Source organism: Lissotriton vulgaris, chromosome 9 (genome assembly GCF_964263255.1).
Source record: "Lissotriton vulgaris chromosome 9, aLisVul1.2, whole genome shotgun sequence".
NCBI classification, from domain to species: domain Eukaryota; kingdom Metazoa; phylum Chordata; class Amphibia; order Caudata; family Salamandridae; genus Lissotriton; species Lissotriton vulgaris.
The window spans coordinates 852,294,375-852,313,259 of NC_141697.1; the positions used below are offsets into that span (position 1 = coordinate 852,294,375).

Sequence of the window (18,885 nt, forward strand, 5' to 3'; positions counted from 1 at the left end):
ACCAGGCAAGCGCAAGACCACGCACACCGCCAACCAAGCACCAGACCACGCACACCGCCAGCCAAGCACCAGTTCACAGACACCGCCAGCCAAGCACCAGTCCACAGACACCGCCAGCCAAGCGCCAAACCATGCACACCGTCAATGGACACTACACGCAAACCAACATCATACTTTAGTTTTTTTTCAATACAAATAAAAAACAAAAACAAATTGCAAATTGACACAAATCTACTAACACAACAACTAAATCTAAATACACTACACAAATGCCAACATTGAAACTGAACAATAAGGTTTAAAGAATAGAGACCAGCCAATTCACTTTACCACTCATGGATGCTCCCAAAAATTATTTTGTGTGTGATACATTCTAAAAACAAGCAGGTACACACAGCCCAGGGTTAAAAGGACAGTCGGGGCAGTACATACGAACCTCCTTCTGCAAACCTCTTCGCCAACAGACTCTACATCTCCGACTGGGAGAGTCTTTTGAGGTTGTAAGAGGAATTTGATCAGGAAAGTGGCGATCTTTCAATCTGGCAACATCCTCCACCACTCCAACTCTAGGAACACTTGCCTGTTCCACTAAAACAAGGCTGCCTATTACAGACTCCTGAAACTTTACAAAAGTTATCTTTGACTGAGGACAAGATTGCTGGAACACAACAAAAGCATTAATGGTTGCCAAGTGGAAAAGATGGATAGCCAACTTCTTGTACTAAATGTAAGACTTACGAAGAGCAGCATATGGTTCCAACCTCAGATCTACTCTGTCAATACCACCCATGTGCCTATTATAGTCTATAATTCACACAGGTTTGCTCGCTTCTGCAACCTGACCCCAAACAGTCACCGCTTCAGTGCTTTCATCATGTATGGAAGTCAACATGTAGACATCTCTCCTGTCTGAAAACTTCACAGCTAAAAGCTCCTCACAACGCAATGCACTGCACTGTCCCCGAGCAAGCTTTTGACAAACAAGTTATTTTGGGAAACCTTTACGGTTAGAGCGGATTGTGCCACAAGCAACAGTGTCCACTTTGGCCAATTCCCTGAACAACCGCACACCAGTGTAGAAGTTATCTACATATAAAAGATGGCCTTTGTTGAAAAATCCTCTACCAAGTTCCCACACAATTTTCTCAGTCACTCCAAAAGTCGACGGACAACCAGGGGGGTTAATCTGGGATTCCTTACCGGTGTACACCCTGAAATTAGAGACATAGCCAGTCCGACTGTCACACAGCATATAAAGCTTAATTCCATAGCGTGCCCTCTTACTAGGAATGTATTGCCTAAATACCAAGCGGCCCTTGAACAACACCAAAGACTCATCCACTGCAATTTCTTTCCCAGGAGCAAAGATCTCAGGAAATCGATCAACGAAATGATCAATGACAGGCCGAATCTTGAAAAGACGGTCACAATCAGGGTGATCTCGTGGCAAAGCTAAACCATTGTCAACAAAATGCATCATCCGAAGCAGAAGCAAATACCTATCACGACTCATGACTGCCGGAAATATAGCTGTTGCCATCAAGGGACTAGTAGACCAATATGAAGCCATTGATGGTTTCTTAAGCAAGCCCATCAAAAAAGTTAAACCCAAAAACTTTTTCATCTCCTCCAAATTTGTGGGAGTCCACCGGGTAGCTCTAGCGTGGGGCTTAAGGCTGGCACTGTTCTCCCTCAAAAACTGTTCTGCATACAAATTAGTCTGCTCTACAATCTCTGCCAAAAACACATCATCCATAAACAACTTGAAGAAATCAATTGGCAAAAAGTTTTCAGTGTTCACCCTACACCCTGGAACACCAGTAAATTCAGGCAATGCCGGCTGCACCATGCCTGGGGCAACCCAGAGGTCAGAACTTTCAATGACAAGTCTTGCAGCCTCAGGCTGCCGGCCAGCTGCCTCTTGTCTCACTACACCAACTGGAAGTCTAGCAGCCCCAGGCTGCAGCCCAGATGCCTCTTGCCGCACTATACCAACGTGAAGTCTAGCAGCCCCAGGCTGCACCCCAGATGCCTCTTGCCGCACTATCGGCGCAGCAATGTCCTCCTCTAACACAAGCACTTCATCCACACCAAAAGTAGCTTCATCAGCACTCAGGGTATCTTCATCATCAGACAATGCCATGTGGAGAAAAAGCTCACTACCAGAATCTTCACCTCCCACCTCTGCCTCAGAATCAGAGTCACTCTCAGCACCATGGTCAGAGAAAGAATCAAAAAGCATTCCAACAACTTGCTGAGCGGCAATCCGGCGACTAGCCATTATGCTCACTAAGAAAGGAGACTGCACAAACAACTCAACAACCAACACTGTGCAAAGTAGGTAAAAAAATGTAAGCCTTTATCACAAAGATCTATAAACTGAATAACTATACAATTCACTTACAAAATACAGCTACACTCACCAGCACCAACTCTGCAAAGACACAGCAAATAGTCAACGATATCCCACTAGAAAAAAGAAAAAAGCACTAATGCAAAACATGTTTTACAATCAGAAAAAACAGAAACAGAACATACTGGTATTATTACACACTTTGCAAAAAACACATTTACATTGAAATAGTACAAAAAAGGTCACTTACAAAACACATGCAACTACACAAACAGCAGAACCACCAGTAACAAAACCGCACACTCCAACAGTCTAAAGAGCAAAAGCCTAGAACAAGAAAAAACAAGCATTTACAATGCAATGGTTTCGCCTTTGTTAAAGTTTGTGCTTTTGGTATTGCTTTTGACAAATGGTCTTTTCTAACTTCTTTGAATTATGTGTAAAACGTTGATGTGTTTTACTTTACACAGAAATATGGAGTGCCTATCTGGAAAACACCCTCTCTGCACACGCCCTCTTTACACATGCCTTATCTTCACTTGCCCTCTCTACACACGGCCCTGTGCAGAGAGATCATATGGAGAGAGGCATGTGCAGAGAGGCCGTGTGCTGAGAGGCTGTGTGCAGTGATAGCGCATGTTGAGAAGGCATATGCAAAGAAGAGTGGGGAGGATACAGAGGTAGGGTAGGGAGGCGAAAATGCAAGGAGGAGTGGGAGGTCAGAAAATAGTGGGAGAGCAAGAGAGAGGACAGAAGGGAAAGGGAGGGCATGTAGGAGGGCAGGAGTAAGAAGGAAGAAGGAAGAGAGGTCAAAAGGAAGAGAGGGCTGGAGAGAGAGGGAAGGCAAGAAGGAAAATAGGCAGAAGGGAGAGGGAGGGCAAGAAGGAGTGGGAGGACAGGAGGGAAGGTAGGAGTGTGTGAGAGAGGGCAGAAAGGAGAGGGTGGCAGGTAGGAGAGGGAGGGCGGGAAGGAGAAGAAGGGCTAGAGGAGGAGAGGACAGGAAAGAGAGAACAGGAGAGAGATGGAGGACAAGAAGGTGAAAGACAGCAGAAGAGAGAGGTGGAAAGGGAGGGCAGGAGGGAGTAAGAAGGCAGAAAAGAGAGGGATGGCAGGAGAGAGAGAGCAAGAAGGAGGAGAAAACCCAGTCCACTACCAATGAAGGAAGCACTGAAATCCAAAAACTCCAAAGTGCAAAAAGAAATACATTAAGAAAAATACAGAACATGTCAGACTGAGCTCTTGGCTGTGACCACATTGTGAAACACGTAATATAAAGTAAATAGTGAAATTAGTAAGCGGGCCGTATTATAATATTCTAGTTGCAGCTATTATCTAAATCACAAAGAAGGCCAGCTTGATCGGCGTATCATCTCAACAAGTTGTATCAACGTGCAGAATTCAAAACCACAAATCACTAGATGTATAGAGCTTAAAGGATCATAACGATAGCAATAGCGTGATGCTTTACCTGAGACAGAAGAACTCTCCTGAGTCAAACGATGAAAAGTGACTTCTTAGAGATATATATCACCTCCTATATTGAAAAGAAAAACTTAATGCCAGACGACAAAAAAACGCCAAAAACAGAGTGTATCAATAGAAGATAAAAAGCCCCCAATGTCTTACCTGGCCCTTCCGATATACGCCAAGATAATTGATTGCGAAGTAAAGTTTTTGATCAGTATGTATTGCCTCCTTTCTATAAAAGAGGATGCTGCAGGGGAAAGAGAAGCCCCATAAATATGGCATCTGAAATACATATGCCATGATGATAACATTACTACCCTAAATTGATCTATATTTATAATAGAAGCAGGCAACATGTGTTGCTAATACCAAATATTACGCGATTGAAAGAAAAGACAGCTGCGAGTTAATAGTGCAATGAAAGTTTTAGATAATCACCTCTGCCCAAGCTCATTTCAGTATTAGTTAGCCCCGATAGTGTCGAGACATATATCCTATCCCCCACATTAAACTAGCACTGACCATGGCCTGCGTCTAAATCCAAACAGCAGCCACGCGGACCTTTAAAGTTCTATTAGAGAATTTAAAATACATATAGATGTCAAGAAGGCAATCCGATATGTCGATAGGATAATATGCCAGGAAAACAAGCAGCTGTACATTTACAAGCCACACACTGGATTGAAGTGTGCATACTGTCCGTGCACAACATACAAAACCACATTGTCGTAAATGCTAATTTAAAACTAATGCAATGGCCCCAGTCCGAGGTAATTGCATGTTGTGTGCCACTCACAGAGGAGAGCATATGAGCCTGTAAATATTAGGCATAAAAACACGGGGTGCCGTGAAAGAAATTATTGCAGCAATATATAGTACAAGCATCCTTATCTTATATGCAACAGCAAATAACCGTGGTTCCCAAAGCTATCCTTACAGCGGAAATTAACTTTAAACACGCTGGGAGTTACAGAAAGTTACAAACAGGATGACACCACACTCTAAATTAGATGTTACTCGAGCGTAAGTAGCGGTGTGCATATAGAACTTACCCCGGTCAATGATAACGACCTCCCGGCATGGTAACACAGGTTGGTGGATCCAAACGAAGAACCCGAATGCAAACCCATTTTTAAAGGCCATTTTTTTCCCGCGTCGACTTCCAACTCCGTAAGCGGAAGTGACAAGACAGAATGTGACCGTGAACATAAATGAAGGACGAAATTTCAACAAAGGAGCTCCTCTTACTATCGAGGACCCGGCGGCCATATTAACCTGGCTAAAACGAATTGTCAATCAAAGGATCGATCACAAGAAAAAAACTGAGAAAACAGAATTTGAAAAAGAGACTGTGAAAAAAAGACTGTGAAAAAAGGGGGAACAAATGTCATATTAAAAATACCCCATACATTATGCCCTCGAAATCCCATTTAACAGAGGGTCGCGTGTGAACGGTCCTTTCCTAAAGGTCTAATACGTATGTGGGGAACGTCCTAAAAACATCCAGTATACATAAAGAAGCGCATATTAGAAAGGCGCATTCTGAGCGGTAGCAACAATTGTGCCAGACAATCATCTGCGAACTCCTGCTGCTGCACTAAAGCGTGACAATTGAGTGCGAAGAGAAAGCACTAATTTAAATATATTTATATAAACCTGCTTGACGCAGTAACTTCCACTCCCATTGAGAGATTGAGTCATGGCACGATCATGGCTACTTATCACCCGGACTGAATAAGACAAAAGAAAAAATAAGAAAGAAACAAGCACAAGCACCACGAGCACACGGACAGCGGGAGGGGGGCGGGAACGGGCACAGGACAGCGGGAGGGGGGGGGCGAAACGGCGCACGGACAGCGGGAAGGGGGGGCGGGAACGGCGCACGGACAGCGGGGGGGGGCCGGGAACGGGCACAGGACAAAATACGTAAACTTACAAAGTGAAAACACATTTATAAACAAAATGCTCCTTACCTGATCGCCTCGTGGGAACTCGAATCTTGCAGCCAACTCCAACAACAGACAGTTGTAAAAGGAAGAAAACAGGCCGACTCGAAAAAAAAAAATAACACACCCACCGCCGCGATGACGATCAGAAGTGGGTGGAGAGGGAAAAAATCACGGGAATGCCCCCGAATCTGGTCCGGCCTTGACGGACAGATCCGGCTCCCAATGGCTAGCCTCCATTTATGGAGCTAGCCAATGGGAGCCAGGGGACGTTCCTGAAGCCCATATAGTAAACAATAGATTTCGCCTGCGCCGAAAAGCTGCGCAGCCTCGAGGAGAAGTGGAGCTGTGTCTTGGCGCTTCCAGGCGGCGGAGGAGCGGGTGGCTGCCCTTGGCACCGAGGCGAGGTCTGGAGGCCCCAAGCTAGGGGCAGCTCACATCCTGTTGCAAGGCCAGGGAGGAGCTGGGCGAAGCAGCAGGGCCTGCGAGGACCGTCTCCCCCTCTCTGGGGCCGATAACCTGAGCTTGCACTTTGCTAGCGAGGGAGCTGGGCGGTGGGCCGGCTCACACCCACGCTCTCTCACACAGAGGACAATAGTGGGCCATCTTGCCGATTTATCAGGGGCCTGGTAGCAAAATGGTGTCTTCTGGGTGTATGTGCTGTTTGATGTTTGGGCGTAGGCCTCCGACACTCAGAAGGGATGTTTCCCTGCTGAGTGAGCAGTTTGCATTGACCCAGCTCTCTGTCTCAGTAGTTGTAGGAGCCAGATGTGCTAGTCAGGCAAGTAGGCACAGTGTAGGAGCCAGAGACTAGGGGCCTCATTTAGAGGCCTTGCGTCAGTTTTGCGCTGCGGATGCGTCACTTTTTGTGACGCATCGGCAGCGTGAAACATGCGCCTTGTTGCGCCATATTTAAAAAGTGACGCATCTAGGTAGATGCGTCACTTTTTAAACCCCTGCGCCACATTATACCTGCGTCAGGTATAATGTATGCAGAGGGGGCGTTCCCCCGCAAAAAGCCTCGTAATAGTGACGCAGTGAAATCTATGAGATTTCACTGCATCACTTTTAGGATGCGGTTGCGTCAAAATCTTGCGCCTGCCTCACAGCAGACGTAAGACTGACGCAAGCCCTTTCACATGGGGCTTTCCCCATGTGAAAGGACGCATTGCTGGAGTTGCGTCACTTTTGTGACACACTCCAGCAATGCGTCACTTTTGCGCTTACAGATGCATCAGAAATACTGACGTATCTGTAACTCCTTGCGACATGATGCGTCATACATTAAATATGACGCATCATTGGTGTCGCAAGGAGTGCGCAGTGAAAAGTGACGCATCGCTGTTTTCACGCAGCGATGCGTCACTTTTCATAAATGAGGCCCTAGGTGTTCCCATATACCTAGAAAGGACGAGCCAGGCAAACTGCAGCTACTCATTGGGAAATGGCGAGTGCACGTCTGTGTGCCCGGCTCGCCCTGCGTAATGTCCTGGCCTCATTGATGACATTAGTAAGTGTTATGCAAAGCCTAATCGGGCCTCAGTCACTAGAGTCTGACTTCACTATCTTACAACTGTGTTTACAGCAGATAAGCACCCTGGCAGAGGCACAGGGGGAAACCGCGGTTTGCTGCATTTTTTTCTCATTTGGAGGTTAGTAATTGTGGATTCCGATTAGGATACCCAGGCCTTTAGGCACGTTGTATACAGTCCAGGCGTTTCCTTTCATCTCCACAAAACTCATCAGCATATAAAAAGTGGCACTTGGGTTCACACAGCTCCCCGCTTGTTGAGCCACATAGTTAATATGTAATGGCTGATTCTTGAAGGGGCCTGGCAATCTTTAACAGGGTGTCAGTGACCCGTAGTATGCAGCCCGTTGACCAGACCCTTGCAGCTCCCAGCTCAAACCCCTACCCTTTCCGAATCTCCTGGCTGCCCTGTCTTCTAATGCCCCCGACAGGAGGGTTGAGAGACCACTCTGGTTGATGTTAAAACGTGTTAGCAGGAATAAAGCCCCGCTGGAGAGGAGTTAATTTCACCTAACAGGGCCTTATCAACAGACCACAAGACCTGAAATATGAGCCTGCGGAAGGGGCCCGATTCATAATACAATTAGTCTGCCATATGCAAATGAACAGAGAGGCGAGTAGATCAGTTAAAGGCTTCCTAGCAGTGGAAATCTAAACAAACACAGGAGGCAGCAGCAGAGATAGTTTAGTATCCAAAAATGTCCATTAATATCAATTTACTTCAGTGGCAACTCTAATCAATGAAATTATGGGCACTCACAGCCCTGTAGTTTCTTCTCAGATTTCATTCCTGAGCAGATCAGGCGCTTGGTAAAAAAGAAAAAAGCCGTCCGAGTTTAGCTGGAGGCCAGCAAAAATAATTCGAAGGCAGAGGAAATGTAATGCAAAGCAATTTTCAGTAAACAAAAATCCGCCGCCTGGGATCTCAAGTCTTACTCTTGCAATATATATAGCGGTTCGCCTCGGGAAATGAGACGCAATTGGTCCAAGCCTCGCGTTCCACAAACCAAAGATGCATTGTCACAAGGGAGCAATTCCCATGACACTGCCTCACAAATGGATTTGGTCCGAATTGCTAAAGGGACGGAAATAAATTCACGAACAAATACGTGTGTGTTGTGTGTGTAAAAACGAAACCGCTATTATCGTTCTCTATTTTGATGATTGTAAAAGTTCAACTCTCCTACCTCATTAAAGGACTGCCCCATCCCCTGACTTGGAGAGACACCCGGTTCTGATCCGAAATCTCGGCTTGCAGCAGTAAATCCACTTTGAAATGTACACTTTGTTTCATGTATAGAAAGATCTCTTCGGTTTGGAAAATACACGTCTACTAAAGAACCTTGGGCCTTATTTATAAAGGCCTTGCGCCGCCGGTGCGTCACTTTTAACATGGGAAAAAGTGACGCACTGGTGGTGCAAGGCCTTCATAAATAAGGCCCCTTGACTCTTGACCGTTAAATGATGAGCTCCTTTTTTTCTTGGTTAAATACTTTATTGCATGCTAAAAACCCTGGGCTTTTATGTTCTAAGTGGAGTCCATAGGAGAATTCATCAGGACAGTTAAACATAGGAGCGGGGTTCCAGGACCCGAGAAACAAAATGCGTCGGATGTTCTCCTTTGCCACTCATAACGAAAAGCAATTCATCGAAACCAGATCAGGAGGCATGAAGTGCGAGCATCAGTCTCTAGTGTGGCCCCGTGAAGGTACCGTTTTCACTTCTGTGTGCAGCTAACATTTGGGTGTAGATACGTCATTTGGTTCTGACCCCACCCCTCCATTGCGGATGAAATTGTATAGTGTTGTCAGTATTTATAAAGAAACCAGGTCATTTCCTTAAAATGGAAACCGGCATCTCAGCATTTTCTTTGAACTAAAAAGCATGGCTGACAAAGGAGAAGGGTACATAGTGCAAAGCTATAATCGGCTAGAACACATGCCAGATGAACTGAACGAAAGAAAGAAACACACACCAGGGCCCCAGGAAGAGCTTTGTTTTTTGTCGTGTTTTCCAAGTAAAAAGAGCACTTGTAATTAGGAGTTAATTCATGTAAACAAAACTTTGTGAGGCCATAAATCACATTGTTATGTTTAACACCCTCTCCCTCTGCCAGAACAGCACCACTGCAGGGCCTTTCCGAAAGTGGGTGGAGGTGATAAATGAAATGTAAAAAAAGACATTTCCTCCAAGACATAAAACACCCGAACGCGCACAAAGACACAAGTGCATGCAGCGTGTGTATATATCACAAACTCATATTAAAAATAAACAGTTAATAGCAATACAGCTCAGCTGTAACATATGCAATGCAGGCACTTTATAATAAATAGTTTGAGTGAGGGTGTAATGTGTGCACATAATACACACTTACACACAAATGCATTTTTGCTATCGGAGCTGTTCATCTTTAAAACTTTAAGCTGATTTATTCTGCCTTAAGACATAAAGCTTTCACATAACCAAGAAGCATGTGGCATGCTTACCTGTGAGCGTGCTGCGTGCGTCCTGAGCAGGGGGGCACGTCGCCGGGAGTACCTGTTCTGGGGAGCAGACAATAACAACACTCAGAAGTGGAATTAGGAGCGCAAGCTGTTCCAGACAAGCCTACTACGACCCCCACCCCCAGCTTGTGAGAAGAGCCCAACCCAGAAAACAGCGCCCCCGGAGCACCTTCCTGGATGCTCCTCCCTCCAAGACCCCCAGCCCCCAGGACCGTGCACTGATGGACACGACTGCGAGAGACGAGTAGCAAATGGTTTAGGGGCATTTTCCGGGTTTGCAGGAACTAGCCTCTAGGTGTCAAGGTCTGAAATCGGTTCCATATGCCCTTTCCAGGGGGGACCAGCATCACAACATGAGCTTTCCTGCCGTTTTTAGAGGATCTTTCTCCGCACAGTTTTGCTTAACCCACGAAATAAAGTTTCTTTTCACCTTGTCCCGCTCGAGAATCAATTGACTCAAACGCACGAGCGCTGCAAATCTCGGCTGGTAGTCCGAGTTATTTATTATATTATTCTTTGCAATTTATTGTCAAAGTCCTGCCGTGAAAATGTGCAAGTAGGTGTGCGAGATTCAAAGAGGCGTCGGAGACAAGTTATGTCAACGTAAATATTGGCAAGGGAGGGTGGGTGCGGCTTGCGTGGAGGATGGTTTCTGGGGGCGAGACGCTGGCTTTTGGAAGGGATTTCAGTTTAGTTGCTACCCTGTTACTTTTTCCACGATCCACAGTCAGCTGTGAGGATGTCTGCTCTATACTTCCACCATATTCACAGCAGGACCAGCAAATTAGCCAAGAACAAAACAAACCTCCTTTAATATTTTATAAAGTCGGACAGCGGGAGGGGGCGGGAACGGGCACAGGACAGCGGGAGGGGGGGCGGGAACGGGCACAGGACAGCGGGAGGGGGGGCGGGAACGGTGCACGGACAGCGGGACGGGGGGGCCGGGAACGGGCACAGGACAAAATGCGTAAACTTACAAAGTGAAAACACATTTATAAACAAAATGCTCCTTACCTGATCGCTTCGTGGGAACTCAAATCTTGCAGCCAACTCCAACAACAGACACTTGTAAAAGGAAGGAAACAGGCCGATTCGAAAAAAAAAATAACACACACCCACCGCCGCGATGACGAACAGAAGTGGGTGGAGAGGGAAAAAATCGCAGGAACGCCCCCGAATCTGGTCCGGCCTTGACGGACAGATCCGGCTCCCAATGGCTAGCCTCCATTTATGGAGCTAGCCAATGGGAGCCGGGGGACGTTCCTGAAGCCCATATTGTAAACAAAAGATTTCACCTGCGCCGAAAAGCTGCGCACAAGTGCGCAGCCTTCGGCCAGGCGAAACCTAAAAAGGGGAAATTAAAACATTACACTTTACAAGAAAAACAATACACATTATAACAAGCTATGTCACTGGCTATGTCACTACACAAACGGGGACAGAAAGGCTGATTACACATAAACAAATATATGTCCCCTGGAAGCAAGCACAATATTTATTTTCAAATGGGGCCCCCAGGAGGCGACCCTTGCCCAAGGGGTCGCTTCCATTTTAAAATAAAAGAATTCCCTGATGTCTAGTGGGGTTTTCTGCCCCTCCTTGGGGCAGAAAGGCCAAATTAAAAAACCAATCTGCCCCCAGAGTGGGCAGAATATACTTTTAAAAAAATGTGGGCCCAAGGATGCAACCCTTGCCCAAGGGGTCGCCTCCAATTTTACTAATAAAAAATTCCCTGGCTCTAGTGGGCTTTTCTACCCCTCCCTGGGTTCAGAATTGGCCAACAAAAACGGCCAATCTGCCCCAGGGGGGAAGAAAAGTCTGAAAATCTATTAGCCCCTCAAAAGGAAGCGACCCTTGCCCAAGGGGTCGCTTCCGATTTTGAAATATTTGCAAATCCCTGGCTCTAGTGGGCTTTTCTGCCCCCCCCTGGGTGCAGATCGGCCAAAACAACGGCCGATCTGACCCAGGGGGGGGGGGCAGAAAAGTCTGAAAATAAATTTCCCCCTCGAAGGAAGCGACCCTTGCCCAAGGGGTCACTTCCGATTTTGAAATTATTGCAAATCCCTGGCTCTAGTGGGCTTTTCTGCCCCCCCTGGGTGCAGATCGGCCAGAAAAACGGCTGATCTGCCCCAGCGGGGGGGGGGGGGGCAGAAAAGTCTGAAAATTCATTTGACCCCCTAAGGAAGCGACTTTTGCCCAAGGGGTCGCTTCGTGCACACAATTTAGGCATAAACAAACAATCCCTGGTGTCTAGTGGGGCATTTCTGGTGCACCAGGAATGCCCTGCATTGGGACATCAGGGGAGAGGAAACACTGTTTCCTCCCCCCCCCGATGCCTCAAGGCACTGAACAACGGCCCACCCCGCCCCACCGGAGGACAAAACCTACCTACACTCGCTGGACGCGCTGGAAAGAAATGGCTCCCAGCGTGTCCAGCACTTCCTGATGACGTCGGCGTGCGCTGTGCGCGCTGACGTCATCAGGAAGCGCGGCGGGGCCCGGGGGTGGCAGCGGAAACTCTTCCGCTGCCACCCCTGCTTTAGGCACATTGATCAATGCCCCGGGGGGGGGAGCGCCAGCGCTCCCCCCCCGGGGGCTGTGCTGATGACGGAGCGGTTCCGTCATCAGCACAGCCCAACCGATGCTGATGACGGAACCGCTCCGTCATCACCATCGAAGGGGTTAAAAATGAATGAATGAATTAAGAATTAATTAATTAATTCTAAATCACTTAAAAGTAAAACCTACAATAAAAAAATGCATAACATATATGTAAAAAGTAGTAGCCCGTTCAATTAATATACCAACTAAAACACATTCAAATAATTAAAACATGATATTTTAACCACTTGAAAATGATATTGAAAACATCAATATTATTAAAAACAATATTGCCTACATCAAAAAACAATGTTCTTGTCAACGATATTTGTGCATCATGATATTTGCGTGTCACAATATTTAATTACCAATATTTCTGTCTCCTGGTATTTTTAAATCAATGTATTGTCCAAACACCTTCCAACTCTGTCCCTATCCATGTTATACAGCTGGGAGGGTTTTTGGGGGGTTCCAGAAGTGACTAGGCGCACGCCTGAGTGACCGCAAAGTGTCTAGTATCAACAAGTAAACAAGTCTACGCAAAAGGGCGGGCGGTAATCCCTCACAACCGCTCAAGGTTGGACCAAGGAGATCCACACAAATTGCAAAAAAACAACGAAGCCCCTGCACTAAACACGATCAGTATTGTCTAGGTAAATTATGTCTCGGTTAGGCTAGTTGATTGTGCACATCAAGACTTTCCTTGTAGCAGAACAATAGTACAAATATAAGAGTTCAAAAGACGTAAAGTTCTTGGTGTTTAATGTTCCTCTGTACAGAGGAACATTAAACTGGTGGACAACACCAAGAACTTTACGTCTTTTGAACTCTTATATTTGTACTATTGTTCTGCTACAAGGAAAGTCTTGATGTGCACAGTCAACTAGCCTAACCGAGACATAATTTACCTAGACAATACTGATCGTGTTTAGTGCAGGGGCTTCGTTGTTTTTTTGCAATCTGTCCCTATCCATGTCGCTGCAACATGTATACCTACAAACATCTCCAACACTCTTTCCTTTCATTCCAAGATTGATGCCAATATAATTATTGCCTAATTGCACTTGGGTGAAAGAAGCTACAGAGAACTGGCCTGACGCCAAGTTCTTTGACGACTCCGAGACTGTGGATTCTAAACTGTGGTGGTTGAGAATTGGATGCCAGTTTCAATAGATCAAGCAGTGTCATACAGTTGCCAATGTTGAGGTAAAAAAGTGGGGAAACAATTTATAACTCTTCATACTTCTTCTCTCCTTTCTAAGGAAAAGCAGAATCCAGCAACAGAATTTAACATGATAAACCTATTGATAAGCACCCTGCAGATATTCTTTGCGGGAATTGAAACTGTTGCCTCTACCCTGACATATGGGTGCCTGATTCTTCTGAAATACCCAGAAGTGAAAGGTAATTTTATGTAGGTTTTGTATTTTCGTCCTTTTCCCAATCTGTGCTGGCTTTGCTGTAATTCTGAGGGACTCTGCCAAATGCTTAATTTAGAACTATAAATGAGCAGGCCCACATTTTCGGATTATTGCAGTGAAGTTTGTATTAGTAAAGAATTGCACATGTATGCATGCCCAATTATCTGTGAATTCAATTTGGTGTTTTGACCATTTACAGCTATATGTGAGTCAAGTTGCCAGTTGACAGTCATGGGTACTGGAAGCCCAATTTTTTTGGGGGGCAATTGTACATTTGTGTGTGTCATATGTAGGCAGTAAATGAGCAGCCCGGGTGCTTCTTACCTTTTTCTACTCTTTGTTTCTATTCAGACACAGCACATGAAACATACTGATGGTAAGGGTGGAGTCAGTTCTTCTCATCTTGCACAGATCATTATGCCATTACACTGCCACATGATTTAAATGTCCCTTTAAATATGATAAATAATGAAAGATGAGTTCTAGCATGAGGTTGGCCAGACCGTCAGTTTTATTACTAATTGTAAAAGTAGCTCCTAGATGTACTATTGCTAAGATCTGTAATGTGTATCCCGTATCAACTAGAATCCCTAGGCTCTCTGAACTCTTGCAGGCTCCCCTAAGCATTAGCTTTGACCATGGCACTTGCCAGCGTGGATGTAGTTCTCACCAAGTCCACCTGACACGCCATGCTGCATAAGCATTGGGCAGTTGTCTTAGCCTCTTGGCGGGTATGTTTGAAACAAACTGGGCTGGAGAATAAACAGCAGCAGAAGTTCAAGAGATTCAGAGAGCGCTGCAACTGAAACCCTAATGCAGCTACACAGGGCCACGCCTGGCCTACCAGCCAAGCAGGCGGGAGCCTGACTGGGTAGCCCACCTAAAAGCCCAAGACCTGAGATTTTTACAGCCCTCATAGCTGTAATATCTGCCGGACTCCAACAGATCTCAGCAGCACCCCAAGATCTTGGGAATATCTCAGCACACCCAGCAACCTGAGTGGCCAAGGAGCTTAGAGGCATAAGGAGAGCAAATATGACCCTTAAGGAGGAGTATGTAAATGGGAAGAGGTGAAGCAGCTGCCGGGCCGAGTACCGAGAGCAGTTCATCAGCAGGCAGAGCGGAGTTATGCGGCAGAAGAGGTGGGTGACAGGAGCTGGTTGCTACAAACTGAAAGTGATTAGAAGCAAGTGGCATAGGAGCAAGTAGCTGCCCTTGTGCAACTGCGCCGAACAGCAACTTTTAGGCTCATACCCCCCGGTTTCTCTGTGTTTCTGTATTTCCTTGCCATGTTTGCTTACTTGCCATTTTTCACTGCCTTTACCAACTTTCTGCCCATATTACCTTGAAGATTTGTTTCTGAAAATCAACAGAGGTACTCAGTGGCTTTGCTCCTCATTAGGCATTGCATCAGTTGAATGCATCAACCATCGGCTTAATCTTTATCTTTCTTCTGCTACACTCCTGCACATAGCTGTGCTCATGAAATATAAAAATAAATCTGGCAGGATAGGAACACTTGTATACTCAACATCGAAAGAGAGGGAGACAAAAGCATGAGGTAAGTCCAACTAAGTAAAAGCCTAACTTGCAGCATGAGGATCCTAGACAAAAGCAGCCAGAAAGGTGCACTGATTTCGATGATCTTTATTTCTACAAGAAGCCTTCAAACCTGGACCCCAACACAACCTCGGCCCTGGAGGATCGAAGGACTATCCACACAGCTCAAATGACAAAACTGAACTCCTCCTCCTGAGAATCGAACCACATTTTCTACGCTTCAGGAAGCGGCTGAAAACCCACCTTTTTCCCTAAAAGAAACTTGCTCGTCCGGAACCCCGAACTCCTGCCCCCCCCCCTCCCCTCCCTCTTCACCCCCCTTCCTTCCCTGGCCCACTGACCTGTAGAGGTAGGGATCTTAGCGCTGGGATACCTCCGGGTGACTACGCGCTCTATAAAAATTTATAATAATAATAATAATAATAACTAGACCAAACCTGCCTCCTAGATGGCTTTACGGCTCAACAAAATCAACCGTTCGAACTGGGGTGAATTCAGAGAACTACTATCTAATCCTTAGCAATGCTTGAGTAAAATGAAGCACATCCATTCATTTTGTGGGGGGCAAAGATACGGTTTGTCAAGGGCCAAGTGGACCATCCAGTCTCTCTCTTATAAGAAGTCCCTTATCAAATGGATCCTTTTCATTTTTAAATGTATGTTTATTACCCAGTAAATGAAATATTTGAGATTTGATACCAACCTGTAACCTCCTCCTTTTTATCCTCCAATAATATGTTGCTGTAGAAACCCCTGAATGTGGGGTGGTAAGACATATGGCTTCCTTGTGCAGCAGTTCTTTGAGTATGTATAATGGGTGTTTCTTTTAAAAAAAAGAAAGTTGTGTGGGTAAAACCTTCTGATGTGGTGTGCCATAGAATTATATTCTGAATAACTGCATGGTATCTAAAACCCAAAGATCTTGAGTGCTTTCACCCGATTGTTGATTAAGTGCCTCATTCTACCTCTCAAATCACTTTGGTTAAAGGAAAAATCTTTCCCTGTAAAGTTATTTCCTGATCTGGAAATCGCCTCTGTAGTTTATCCTGGAGTATCTACCATGTCCTCGTATTACACTGGTGTGAAAGAATATGTTTCCTCTGGGGCTTTCTTGCCAACTCCCTCTCCTCTGATACCCATGTCTTCTTTGGGAACTTTAGAAGTATGTTTGGCCAGGCGAAGGCCCCCTCCTTCTTCTGGCCATGCCAAAAGGGCAGGCTGAAATATTTTCTATGAGGACGATTGCACGTCACCAAGCATTGTGTACATATGTAAACATTTCCCAGATCTTTTTATGAAATAATCTCCAAATAGGAGCCTATGTGCTATAGGTGGTGCCTCAACTGAAGACAGGTTCACTAATCTGCGGTCTATTCTCATGAATATTGATTTGTGCCTCTCAGTTGAGATAGCGCATTTAGGGTATTTTGTATAAGCTCCTTGCGCTGCTAGAGCATCACTTTTTGAGATGCTCCACTGGCGCAAACTCCAAAATCATATTTATGAGGCGGCTTTGAATGGCCTCAAAGATATGGAGTAAGGCAAGGCAGTACAAATAGCTGTGTTGCCTTAATTTGTGCTTGGAAGGCGTCGCATGGGTATTTCGGTTGGGGTTTTCATGCAAAACCCATGGATTTTGATGCTTTGCCAGATTTACAAATATCACAGATATGTAAACCTGTGGTTGTGCCAAAACCTTACACCTCCCGAGATGAGGCGTAACGAGGAGAAATAACTTTAATTTTCCTAGTTTTTTCCTTTCCCATGCATGCTGCATTCTGCAGCACACATAGAAAGAGGGGAATACCAATCAGGATTGTTTTTGTACAGAATGGGGCATATTCCTGAACAAAAACAATCCTACTGACTGCACAGGTACCCTTGCACCATGACGCAAGTGTGTCTGTTTTGGCACTAGGCTGCCGGAATGGTGCCTTTGCAATGGGAAAGGACTGGAATGCAGCATATTGGATAAATAATGTGCATTTCTGCCCTTTCACTTTGGTGTAGGGCAGTGCTGCAAGGTAACTTGATGTGCTGCCCCATTCCAAAATCCCATAAATGATGGCCTTAGTCTTCCCCAGTTGGTAGGTCCATTCTGACAAGACATCACGGTTCAAAGTTGTTTGAATATCTTCAGCTTGCAAGGCAAGCATCAGTATTTCCATGAGGAGACCCGATATTTCTAGTAGCTTGTTTTGGCATGCTTGCCAAGAATAATCTGTGACAATTTTTGGGTTTTGTGCATACTTTTTGAGGAAAGTGTGTAGGCTGGGGGCAATTTCTGGGACGGCTGACTTGTTCCAGTAAATCTGGTCTTGGGTACTCTACCTCAAACAACTTCAGACCTCTTTATTGAACCTTTTTGTATGCTTGATTGAACATAATGTGCCGCCAAAGGGAATGGTGACCAGTCAGAGGACCTTGGGCGCAATACATCTTCTGGGTGAAAAGACAAGGTTGATCTGTCATGAGTGTCATCTTCTGCCATTTCTGGTTCCCAACATCTCTTTCCTCTCTGGGTGTTGTTCTTAGTAGAAGCAGTCTAGTCAGATTAACCAGTATTACAGCCCCTGTATGTGTCTGTATCGGGGGCAAACTGCACAGGCAAAAAATCTTAGGGGTTGTTGCACTATACCCATAGTCTTAAGGGTAATATTTAGCTAACCTTCCCAGTGCTTCAGTATTGAGCCATCTATCTGCTCCGGCTTTTGCAATTTGTGATTTATTTGGAGCCTTTCCTTGTGGTGTATTGGGGGCTGGAAGTAATACAAAAGAATGATGTTGGAATGCTGAATGTTGTCAAGTATTCACCTGTAGTCACAGGTCTGTGTTAAATTCATCATTCCTTTGCCTGACACACAACCCCATTTTGGACCTAGGTATGTGAAAATTAGTCTTGATCCTGCTCCCCATAGGAACAGTCCAACCCAGCTATATGCAAACAAGTTTTGATCCTGCTCTCCGTGGGAATAGTCCAACCCGAACTGCCAGGTCAGGTCTTTCCTAGACCCAAAACAAGCATCCTAGGACCAGTTTCAGTGTATCACCCCTCGTCAGTTAGAATAGCTTGATTTCAGTGGCACAGCGAGCATGGGACCCACGTCTTGGCACGTCCTTTCCACTAATAGCAACTTATAGCAGCACAAAATGATGATCAACCAAATGGTGAGCCTTGTCAAGCATTCTACTCCAGTCACTGGTCTGGGTTAAATCCATTGCACTTTTGCTCCCCACACCCCACCAGTTTGGACCCAGACATATGTAATTCACTCTTGAACCTTCTACCCATGGGAACAGTCCAGCCGGAACTGTCAGGCCAGGTTCTCCTTGGACCCAAAACAAACCTCCTAGGATCAGTTTAGGGGTATTGCCCACCATCAGCTAGGATAGGGTGATTCCAGTGGCACAGCGAGCACGGGACCCAGGTCTGGGCATACTCTTCCCACTAACAGAGACTTATAGCAGCACAAAAAGATGATGGACAGAATGCTGAAAACTG

At 45.6% G+C, this 18,885-nt stretch overlaps 1 pseudogene; it reads left to right on the plus strand.

The window, feature by feature from the left end:
* Nucleotides 1-18,885, plus strand: part of LOC147692357 (cytochrome P450 2G1-like) — a 271,952-nt pseudogene that overhangs the window by 216,578 nt on the left and 36,489 nt on the right.